This window comes from Terrapene carolina, unplaced genomic scaffold (genome assembly GCF_002925995.2).
Source record: "Terrapene carolina triunguis isolate 2854851 unplaced genomic scaffold, T_m_triunguis-2.0 Scaffold138, whole genome shotgun sequence".
NCBI lineage: Eukaryota > Metazoa > Chordata > Testudines > Emydidae > Terrapene > Terrapene triunguis.
In genome coordinates, this window is record NW_020664489.1 from 5575231 (window position 1) to 5587859 (window position 12629).

A 12629-nucleotide genomic window follows, 5' to 3' on the forward strand; every position below is an offset into this window, starting at 1 on the left:
AGCTTTTGATACAGTCTCCCACAGTATTCTTGCCAGCAAGTTAAAGAAGTATGGGCTGGATGAATGGACTATAAGCTCAGGCTTAATGGGTAGTGATCAATGGCTCCATGTCTAGTTGGCAGCCGGTATCAAGCGGAGTGCCCCAAGGGTTGGTCCTGGGGCCAGACTGCACCTTCAGCAAGTTTGCTGATGACACTAAACTGGGAGGAGTGGTAGATAAGCTGGAGGATAGGGGTAGGATACAGATGGACCAAGACAAATTAAAGGATTGGGCCAAAAGAAATCTGATGAGGTTCAGCAAGGACAAGTGCAGAGTCCTGCACTTAGGATGGAAGAATCCCATGCCCTGCTACAGACTAGGGACCGAATGGCTAGGCAGCATTTCTGCAGAAAAGGACCTAGGGGTTACAGTGGACAAGAACCTGGATATGAGTCAATGGTGTGCCCTTGTTGCCAAGAAGGCTAACGGCATTTTGGGCTGTATAAGTAGGGGCATTGCCAGCAGATCAAGGGACGTGATCATTCCCCTCTATTCTGCATTTGTGAGGCCTCATCTGGAGCACTGTGTCCAGTTTTGGGCCCCACATTACAAGAAGGATGTGGAAAAATTGGAAAGAGTCCAGTGGAGGGCAACAGAAATGATTAGGGGTCTGGAACACATGACTTATGAGGAGAGGCTGAGGGAACTGGGATTGTTTAGTCTGCAGAAGAGAAGAATGAGGAGGGATTTTATAGCTGCTTTCAGCTACCTGAAAGGGGGTTACAAAGAGGATGGATCTGTTCTCAGTGGTACCAGATGACAGAACAAGGAGTAATGGTCTCAAGTTGCAGTGCGGGAAGTTTAAGTTGGATATTAGGAAAAACTTTTTCACTAGCAGGGTGGTGAAGCACTGGAATGGATTACCTAGGGAGGTGATGGAATCTCCTTTCTTAGAGGTTTTTAAGGTCAGGCTTGACAAAGCCCTGGCTGGGATGATTTAGTTGGGGATTGGTCCTGCTTTGAGCAGGGGGTTGGACTAGATGACCTCCTGAGGTCCCTTCCAACCCTGATATTCTATGATTCAATGATTCTATAAACTTGTCCCTCTAGAATATACAGTACACATAGATGTTGTTACTCTAAACCCATTTTCCCCCCATTTTCTGCAGTTTACTCAGAAATGCCCAACTGAAAGCTGGAAACTGAAATATATTCCCTTAGAGCAAAACCAGGCAGGCTAAACTCAGGACTCTATTGCACTCTCCCATGGTGTAAAATATGTGGGATGGGCTAAAAGGAAAGAAAACTAAGTGAGGAGCGGGGGGCTAAGGAGAGTTTCTTCTATGTTGTTTCAGCAGGGTGGGAGAAAGGGTTTGCCCCTGACTGTCTGGCCCCAAGTCTCATGCTCCTCCATAGACCAATGGGCTTTTCAGAAGGTGAGGGACACTACATATCCTGCAGAGCTGCAACCAGAATGTTGCTAAGGGCAGGGCCCAGGTTACTTGCCTGGATGGAGCAAATTTGAGTGGTGGTGTGACCTGGTACACGGGGTCAAAATGCCACTTAAATTTGGCCAAGCTGCCCTCCATCATGCCATCAGGGAAGGGACTCCACCATTATGCCACCTAGCTCTGGTCAAAGGCCAAGGGGAGGTTGCCTGGGGACTCTGCCCTCCTTCCCCCCCGTTGTGCCCCTGGTTTCCTGTTACAGATTCTCCTAGCCATAGCTACCCACAGCACCCCCTTTAAAGGCAAAGGTGGGAGAGGGAGGGCTTCTTAGTGCATTGGGGCACTGCAGAAAAGCTAATACAGCCTGGAGCTGTACTGCCTCTTCCACCTAATCTCCATGAGGTTGGTGGGGAGCCTGCTGACCCTGTGTAATGTGGGGGCTCACCCACTCCCCCTGCAAGCATCCCAACCAACTGGAGAGCTGTCCATGAAAGATGACAAGAGGCAGTTGAGACATGCAGGAGAGATGAAAAGGGTTCTGGGTCGTGTAAATGATATGGGGTGATAAGTAATGAAGGATTAATATATGTGACCATTAATTCTAATGGGTGGGTGGAGGAGTTAGCTGGACTCCATTGAAACAGCCAGCTTTAACACTTCTTTTTTGTTAAGGAATAAGATTAAGAGGTAGGTAACATTTGGTCTTAACAACCTTGACAGTTTTTCTTTAAAGCTTTTTACTGTTTCGTTCCAAGTTTGTGCCATCAATTGATTATTTATCTGAACTATAGAGCATATTGTAGCTGCTCACTTCCTCACGTAGATGCAATAGCACAGTATGTAGTTCTTAATTTCCTGGGTGGATCTTTTCTTATAGTAAATGGAAGAGATTTTTATCTTCATTAGTTCTTTAATTAACAGATGGTTAGATATCTATATCAGCACCTTCTGTATTAGTGATCATATTGAGTAATAACAGCATGCCTATCTTGTAGGTAAAAGGAAATTGATTAGCCAGTGTGTGTACAGATTTCAAACTAACTACATACCTCCTTCCTGAGAAGTATCAGGCAAGGCATTCATCCATTCTGGGACAGAGCAAAGACTAGATTCCCAGAACATGATAGCTTTTCAGCTATATAAAGATTTGATGAGTAACTTATAAGCACTCACTTCTTAGACAGCTGTAGGGGCTTGTACTTTTGCCAGCAGGTTCTGGGTTCCATCTCTGCCAAAGATCTGTGGTGTCTGTATGTAGGTGGCTAATTGCTGCATGTATGAATGAGACCGAGAATGGGAAGTTCAGATGGGTGATAGTCCACAGATGGATTTCTTTTTTGAAGCGGTCCAGCAATTAATAGCTTAAGGACCACTGAAGTAGGCCTTCATGAACCAGTATAGGTCTGGGGCTTGATTCTCACAGGTGCTGTGCAGCCTCATCAACTACATTTGGACTTTTTGGGTAAGTCAACACTACAATGTAAGCCCACAGTTAGTAGAACTTAAGTAAGCAGACCCTGGGTTTGTTAACTTATATTTTAAGCATCTCCACTCATCTGTAACCCCAGATTAAAAATTGTTGAACCTTGTGTCTCAACCTGGGGCTCCATCACCTGCACTGTATTATGCAGGCCCCAACCACCCCAATCCCAGACTTCCTAGCACCCTCCCAAAATTGGTCACTCTAGCCATTTGTTTGTGGTGCAGTGTGGGAAAACTTGACTGTCCAGAGGACAAGGAAAGTCAGCCTATGGGATTGTGAGGTATTTTGTGACAGACTCCCAGAGCATGAGTCCAGTGGGGCTGCATCTACACTGCAAAGCAATAGGAATTGAAACTTGGTCCCAGCTTGAATCAGGCTTAGCCTCTCCACCCCCATGGTGTCCTGGGTCAGTTTGTGTGTATACAGAAGGAGGGTTAGGCTTAGGCTTAGGTTTAGGCTTGAACCTGAGTTCAAACCCCGGGCTTTCATTGCAGTGTAAACATATCCTTGGATGCTCAATGCTTCTTACAAATTTAAAAACCTTTCGTATTGTAACCATTTTCTTCCTTCCAGACAAAACAGTAATTCTTAAGGCAGTTATGTGGGGTTGTGAAAGCCTCACACTTAGTGAAGATGTCAAAACTAAAAGTTGGCCTCTCTGTTAAACACTAAGCTATTAAGATAGGCCTTCCATGATCAGTATTTCAATTGCATCATTTTTAAATACTCTGAACTTCATGAATCCTGCACAATCCAGCAAAATCAAAAAGCAGGAAAAAAGCTATTCCATCTCACTTCTGGAGCTAGATTTGGAAGAGAACAAATACAGAATTGTTTTGCTTTTATGCTCAAAAATAAATACAGTGCAGAATCCACAAAGGATGTTAGATCAAATGGATTCTTTAACATTTTCAGAGAGCTAATCTTTGGTGTAATTCCAATAGCTTCATTTGGAATTACATCAAGGAAGAATTTGGTCCATAGATCTTTTTTTATATAAAAATTAAAACAATGTACTATTGACCTCAAAGTAGCAAAAAATCTAATATTTTAATAATTTTTTCTGAAAGAGAAAGTGCTCCCACGCCACCTATGCCCTTGACCCAGCATTTCCAATAGCACAGATTGAAATTTATGATATTACTAACAGTGTCTAAGTAAGAGAAGAAATAATAAGTAGCAAACTTGGTAGCAGGAGGAATAATTCTTTTACACTCCTCTGGAAAAATGTATTAAGTATTTTTTCCATCTTGCAGTTTTCCCTATAGTAGCATAAAGGAATGAGACATACTGTACCTGTAGGTTTATAAGTAAGATCCCACAGATTTTCATAGACTTTGTACTCTCAAAACTCAGCATTTGCCTCAAATCTATGTGGCTTGCTTACACAACAGATGTGTGTTCTGGAATTGGAAATTGCCAAATACTGGCTGGTGGGTTATTAGTGCTCATTCTTTTTTCCACGCTAAACTGAAGCTTGTGTTTTTTTAATCAAAATGAACACAAAGGCAGATTATAGAGTCTTCCCTTAAGAGTGGAGACCATATATGAAATAGCTCTTTTCCTGATGAGTATCATGATCAACTTGATTATTTTTAAGTTTTTATATTATTTCTGGCTGTGGATTAATTCCAAATTTCATATGTAATCCACACACCTTCTGGGTGTGGTGTTCTCTCCCATCTAGTGGCACCGAGACCACTTAGAGAGCAATTAATGAGTCTGCTCTACAGCCATGACTAACAGCCAATTGTCCTTTAGCTCATGTGGTAGAGGCTCATGCACTAAGCTTCAGAGGCCCCAGGTTCAATCCTGCCCACTGACGACCAGGGTCTGTCAGCATTATGCATACAATGCACAGACATATTTATACCCGCCTCTCGGAATTTCCATTACATGCATCTGACGAAGTGGGTATTCACCCACGAAAGCTTATGTTCCAATACATCTGTTAGTCTTAAAGGTGCCACAGGACTCTCTGAGTCTTATTTGGTGTATCATCTTTCATGTAAAATATATCCCAAATGCCACAGTTACAGAGGAAAAAAACAGTTTGAGAGGAATTAAAAGAGAGAATAGATGAGGCACAGAGATGCAGGTTTTCCTGGAGGCACAAGCTACAGAAGAGAAGAGTACTGCAGTGAGAGTACCATATTGAGTGGAGGGAGAGAGAAGGGCTCTATGTTAACAAAGAAGCAGGGGGAAAATGAAAAAAGATTAATGGGTAACTTAACTAGGGCCTGATCCTACATTGTGCCAAACACCTCCTGTAAGGTTCTTCATTGGGAATTGAAAGTGCCCAACACCATTCAGCAGGACGAGGTCATTAGTGATCAGCAGAGTGACAGTGGCACACTCTTTAAAATTCTCTGAGGAAGTTCCCAAATGAACTTCCACTGTTAAAATTAACACAGGACAATAAACAAAGTTCAGCTGAACATCGAACATGCATCAGTAAATTCAGATGAACCATACATGCATCTTTGCAACTATAAATCAAATTAATTATGCACTCATGAGCCCAGAGCTGCATTTTGCAATCCACTACTGAACTGTGGGTTCTGTTTTTTGTCTGTGCCTAAACCAATTATGTCAGATATTCATGGAACAAAAAACAGTTTAAGTTAACTATGGCTGTTATGTTACAAATGTGCAAGGAATCACTAATATGTATTTCCAAGTTAAAAGCACAATGTAGAACTGGATTTATTTGGCTACTGTAGAATTATGTGTTATGTTTCACTTTAGAATAAGTAATAAATTCCTTGGCTGGTCATAATAGTAACATTTATTATTTAAGTAGGGGTTCATACTTTAGACAAAAGTGTTGATCATTAAATGTTACAAAATTATATGTAAACTCTTCCTGAAAAACTCTCTTCCTTGTCCATACAAAAGAAATGAATAAAAAGTTTGCCAAAGATGCTTGAATGTACCATCTCAATGCCTTTTTCAGCAATTTCAAAAGAAGCAGGGATCTTTATTTGGAACAAGGGACTGATTAACCTAAACTCACTTTCACAACAGCCTATTACACCACCTAGAAATAATCTCTTTTGCTAGTAATAAAAGTTACCATAGGGCTTTGGCCCCTGTAATGTGAGATTTCTGGGTCTTAAAAGATCACCTTATAAATTATCATAATGTAGTTAATTAGGCTACTTGATTAGAACAGCATGTAAATGTGAAAATCTTGTCATTTAATTTTCACTCTTAATTATCTTCTCTCTTTCGCTGGGTAATCATCATTATGGTAATGACCATAATAAAGGACCAGATGTTCCTTTGTCTTGCATGCTGTAGGTTGAGTGTGAGATAGTATACAAAAAGCCTCAAAATACCCGGTTCTAGATAAAAGTGCTTATATAGTATTATGCCTCAACAATTGCATCCCCAGAAGCAGAACTGGAAGAATAGAAATGAAATGAGGGCATGGTTAGTTGGAGGTAGGAGGACTCAGCTAGGATTAGTGAATTTGACATAGGATTCCCTCTCCAAAAAATATGGATGTCACATTTGTTAAAATGAGAGGGCAGCATTAACTTGTAACATGCAGGAATCACAGGCTGCAGATGTTCTCATCAGCACAAGACTCAACTTTTGAAGGATGGCAGTTCATTGGATGCAGGTCACTGTCTGCTAGTCATCTATTCTATTCAGGTTGTTATACCATGCTCATCACCGTAGTAGGTGGGTGCCTTCCAGGAATGCATTAAGCAATGGGAGTACACATCTGTTATGTGGTGTTTGTTCTCTCATCTTCAGCTCTCAGCCACTGTCTGGGGACTTGTCAGCACAGCAATTTTAGTCCCTGCTGTGGCTGCACCAATTCAAACCCGTAGCATAGATACAGTCTTCACCAGTGCAGTATGATTTGTAATTTACAACACTGGTGCAAATTGTATCTATGCAAGAATTTTGTATCAGTGATTAAAATCCCATCATCAGACAATGGATAATAAGCAAATTACCATGACCCACAGCCGGGGGGGGCTCTATGTATTTTGCCGCCCCAAGCATGGCAGTGAGGCAGCCTTCAGTGGCATGCCTGCGGGAGGTCTGCTGGTAATGCAGATTCGGCGACATGCCTGCGGGAGGTCTGCTGGTCCCATGCCTTTGGCGTACCCGCCACCGAAGCCGCAGGATCTGCGGACCTCCCGCAGGCATGCCGCCGAAGGCAGCCTGACTGCCGCCCTCACGGCGACCGGCAGGCCGCCCCCCGTGGCTTGCCGCCCCACGCACGCGCTTGGTGCGCTGGTGCTTGGAGCCGCCCCTCCCCACAGCCTGTGGTTCCTGCACAACAGCACATTGATGCTGCATCAGGGAGCATTAATTTATCTCATTACTGCTGTACAGTCTGCAGGTGTATAGTAAAGGTTGTGGGGAGGACTGGTGTCAGGTAGTAGAAAGATGTCTGTACTATTCTCTGCTGTATAAAAAGAGGAGCCCTGCTCCTCCTGCCCCAGAGATGCTTACCACAGGGTACTAACATGCTGTATCACAAGCTGCTGTCCCAATTTTTTATGCATGTTTCTGTTTATTTTAACTCCGTTGCACTCCTTGTTCCGGAGGACAGGGAACATATATCCCTACGGTTTTGCATTGGTACATTGCCTCTCATTCTGAAGGATTCTGAAGTACTTCACTGGATCTTTATTTAATACTATAAACTTTAACTATAGGTGGTGCTGAATACATCTTTGTTTTGTAAATTGTAATTTTGCCCTAGCAATGGAAACTTACTGTATGTTTATCAGAAAATTCCTTCATGAGGCTATGCATTTTGTCACATGAGAGTTTGAATGCATTATAACATGTATGCTTAAATGACGACTGCATTTAGAAGATGTTTTCTACTCCATAAGTGTACCACAACAACAGATACAGAGCCATCTTCTGAAGGAACGGATCCTGAAGGAAATCATGCCCATCAGGGAAAGGAAAAGCTCTTTTACCAGACAGGTAAAGATGCTTCTAACAATACAAGTACCTTAGACTCAGTCTGTACAAGGAAGAGAATACCTTATAAAATTAGGCCCAAATATTTCCAAAATAGCTTCTGATTGTGTGCCTTAATTTGGGAGAGTTCAATTTCAGACAGTTTGAGCCTGATTCTTCAGTGTGGCTGCCAGATCTCATTGACCTAGAATCATAGAATCATAGAATATCAGGGTTGGAAGGGACCTCGGGAGGTCATCTAGTACAACCCCCTGCTCAAAGCAGGACCAATTCCCAACTAAATCATCCCAGCCAGGACTTTGTCAAGCCTGACCTTAAAAACCTCTAAGGAAGGAGACTCCACCACCTCCCTAAGTAACGCCTTCCAGTGCTTCACCACCCTCCTAGTGAAAAAGTTTTTCCTAATATCCAACCTAAACCTCCCCCACTGCAACTTGAGACCATTACTCCTTGTTCTGTCATCTGGTACCACTGAGAACAGTCTAGATCCATCCTCTTTGGAACCCCCTTTCAGGTAGTTGAAAGCAGCTATCAAATCCCCCCTCATTCTTCTCTTCTGCAGACTAAACAATCCCAGTTCCCTCAGCCTCGCCTCATAAGTCATGTGCTCCAGACTCCTAATCATTTTTGTTGCCCTCCACTGGACTCTTTCCAATTTTTCCACATCCTTCTTGTAGTGTGGGGCCCAAAACTGGACACACTACTCCAGATGAGGCCTCACCAATGTCGAATAGAGGGGAATGATCACATCTCTCGATCTGCTGGCAATGCCTCTACTTATACAGCCCAAAATGCCGTTAGCCTTCTTGGCAACAAGGGCACACTGTTGACTCATATCCAGCTTCTTGTCCACTGTAACCCCTAGGTCCTTTTCTGCAGAACTGCTTCCTAACCATTCGGTCCCTAGTCTGTAACAGTGAATGGGATTCTTCCATCCTAAGTGCAGGACTCTGCACTTGTCTTGTTGAACCTCATCAGGTTTCTTTTGGCCCAATCCTCTAATTTGTCTAGGTCCCTCTGTATCCTAACCCTACCCTCCAGCGTATCTACCACTCCTCCCAGTTTAGTGTCATCTGCAAACTTGCTGAGAGTGCAGTCCACGCCATCCTCCAGATCATTAATGAAGATATTGAACAAAACTGGCTCCAGCACCGACCCTTGGGGCATTCTGCTTGAAACCCGCTGCCAGCTAGACATGGAGCCATTGATCACTACCCGTTGAGCCCGACGATCTAGTCAGCTTTCTATCCACCTTATAGTCCATTCATCCAGCCCATACTTCTTTAACTTGCCGACAAGAATACTGTGGGAGACTGTATGAAAAGCTTTGCTAAAGTCAAGGAATAACACATCCGCTGCTTTCCCCTCATCTACAACGCCAGTTATCTCCTCATAGAAGGCAATTAGGTTAGTCAGGCATGACTTGCCCTTGGTGAATCCATGCTGACTGTTCCTGATCACTTTCCTCTCCTCTAAGTGCTTCGGAATAGATTCCTTGAGGACCTGCTCCATGATTTTTCCAGGGACTGAGGTGAGGCTGACTGGCCTGTAGTTCCCCGGATCCTCCTTCTTCCCTTTTTTAAAGATGGGCACTACATTAGCCTTTTTCCAGTGATCTGGGACCTCCCCGGATCACCATGAGTTTTCAAAGATAATGGCCAATGGCTCTGCAATCACATCTGCCAACTCCTTTAGCACCCTCGAATGCAGTGCCCCATGGACTTGAATTGGAGTGGAGCGCTCAGCACTTCTGAAAAAAATCAGATCCCAGGCATCACAGACTGGGCACTCAAAGTCATCTGCTGTTTTTGAAAATGTCCTTCACATGGTAGTCAACAAGAAGTCACCAAAGTTGCACACATTTGTGGACTTGATCTGAATTCACATTTCAGTTGTTTGTCTGAGAGAGGCTTTCCTCTTCCAGATAGATACCTAGCCTCATTAATTCTGACTCTAACTCTTTACTACAGAAAGGAGAGATTGGGTCCTTAATTTAAAGCAGATTCTTTGGCTGCATTCATAAACAGGGCAGAACTGGGGTTTCTGAATGACCTTTAGCCTGCCTCTATTTTCTCAAAATTAAAAAAATACCATTGCCCTGAGTTTTACAACTCTTGTGAGGGTTGGAGTGCTACAATATAACCAACTATTGATTGATCATGATCTTGACAGACTGACCTTGATTCTCTCTTTCCAAGTGAAACAGTATATACTATCCGGAAAAGAGTCCAACAGCTTGTCTGACTGTGCAAGGAATAGCTTTGGGTGGACTCTGTTTTTCTTGCCAACACTGAATGCTTTGTGGAAAGCTTTCTGGCCTGGGCAAGGATTTACTTTTTCTACACCCATTGCAGACCTTGCTCTTGTGCCTTAATAGACAGGCTTATACATGAGGAACCGTAAGTCAGGTTGGGAATCTTATGGGTGAGGGAGAGGGCTTTCATCAAATCAGTTGAAAGTTCTATTTCAAAGAGCATGCTCTGAAGGTTACAGATGTTAAACCTCTGTTTCTGGCATGACAGAAGAAGAGCAAGGCGAGCATTGGCAAAGTCTGCCATTTCACATCACAACTGACCTCTCTCTAGTTTATACTCAAAGCACATATTTATTGTTCCTGGAGTAATTATGCCTGACAGGAGAAAAGAACTGTCCACTGAAAATGCAGAATAGCTTATGTACATCAGAATAAATGTCAAAAGCTTCAATCAGGACTACTCAGCCAAAGCCTCCCTTTCTGACATAAACCATTTTATTTAACAATGATGATGAAGATGACAATCTTGATTGACAGTTGTTGTGCAGTTACAGTGATTAATATTAACTTTGATGCACAGAATCACGATGGGATTTAGCACAATATTTAGCATTTTGAAAGGTGGTTTCATATGTAAATAAACTGGTGTGGATTTGAACCATGAGGATTTTTCATTATTTAGTCATCTGACAGGACATAAAATCATATCACTATTCTGTAGTAAGCTATCACGGTAAACTTGGTGGGATAATACACATGATTGGAATGTTGGTGTGGATGGATACAGCTTGCTCAGGAAGGATAGACAGGGGAGAAAGGGAGGAGGTGTTGCCTTATATATTAAAAATGTACACACTTGGACTGAGGTAGAGATGGACATAGGAGACGGAAGTGTTGAGAGTCTCTGGGTTAGGCTAAAAGGGGTAAAAAACAAGGGTGATGTCATGCTAGGAGTCTACTACAGGCCACCTAACCAGGTAGAAGAGGTGGATGAGGCTTTTTTTAAACAACTAACAAAATCATCCAAAGCCCAAGATTTGGTGGTGATGGGGGACTTCAACTATCCGGATATATGTTGGGAAAATAACACAGCGGGGCACAGACTATCCAACAAATTCTTGGACTGCATTGCAGACAACTTTTTATTTCAGAAGGTTGAAAAAGCTACTAGGGGGGAAGCCGTTCTAGACTTGATTTTAACAAATAGGGAGGAACTCATTGAGAATTTGAAAGTAGAAGGCAGCTTGGGTGAAAGTGATCATGAAATCATAGAGTTTGCAATTCTAAGGAAGGGTAGAAGGGAGAACAGCAAAATAGAGACAATGGATTTCAGGAAAGCGGATTTTGGTAAGCTCAGAGAGCTGATAGGTAAGGTCCCATGGGAATCAAGACTGAGGGGAAAAACAACTGAGGAGAGTTGGCAGTTTTTCAAAGGGACACTATTAAGGGCCCAAAAACAAGCTATTCCGCTGGTTAGGAAAGATAGAAAATGTGGCAAAAGACCACCTTGGCTTAACCACGAGATCTTGCATGATCTAAAAAATAAAAAGGAGTCATATAAAAAATGGAAACTAGGACAGATTACAAAGGATGAATATAGGCAAACAACACAGGAATGCAGGGGCAAAATTAGAAAGGCAAAGGCACAAAATGAGCTCAAACTAGCTACGGGAATAAAGGGGAACAAGAAGACTTTTTATCAATACATTAGAAGCAAGAGGAAGACCAAAGACAGGGTAGGCCCACTGCTTAGTGAAGAGGGAGAAACAGTAACAGGAAACTTGGAAATGGCAGAGATGCTTAATGACTTCTTTGTTTCGGTCTTCACCGAGAAGTCTGAAGGAATGCCTAACATAGTGAATGCTAATGGGAAGGGGGTAGGTTTAGCAGATAAAATAAAAAAAGAACAGGTTAAAAATCACTTAGAAAAGTTAGATGCCTGCAAGTCACCAGGGCCTGATGAAATGCATCCTAGAATACTCAAGGAGCTAATAGAGGAGGTATCTGAGCCTCTAGCTATTATCTTTGGAAAATCATGGGAGACGGGAGAGATTCCAGAAGACTGGAAAAGGGCAAATATAGTGCCCATCTATAAAAAGGGAAATAAAAACAACCCAGGAAACGACAGACCAGTTAGTTTAACTTCTGTGCCAGGGAAGATAATGGAGCAAGTAATTAAGGAAATCATCTGCAAACGCTTGGAAGGTGGTAAGGTGATAGGGAACAGCCAGCATGGATTTGTAAAGAACAAATCATGTCAAACCAATCTGATAGCTTTCTTCGATAGGATAACGAGTCTTGTGGATAAGGGAGAAGCTGTGGATGTGGTATACCTAGACTTTAGTAAGGCATTTGATACGGTCTCGCACGATATTCTTATTGACAAACTAGGCAAATACAATTTAGATGGGGCTACTATAAGGTGGGTGCATAACTGGCTGGATAACCGTACTCAGAGAGTTGTTATTAATGGTTCCCAATCCTGCTGGAAAGGCATAACGAGTG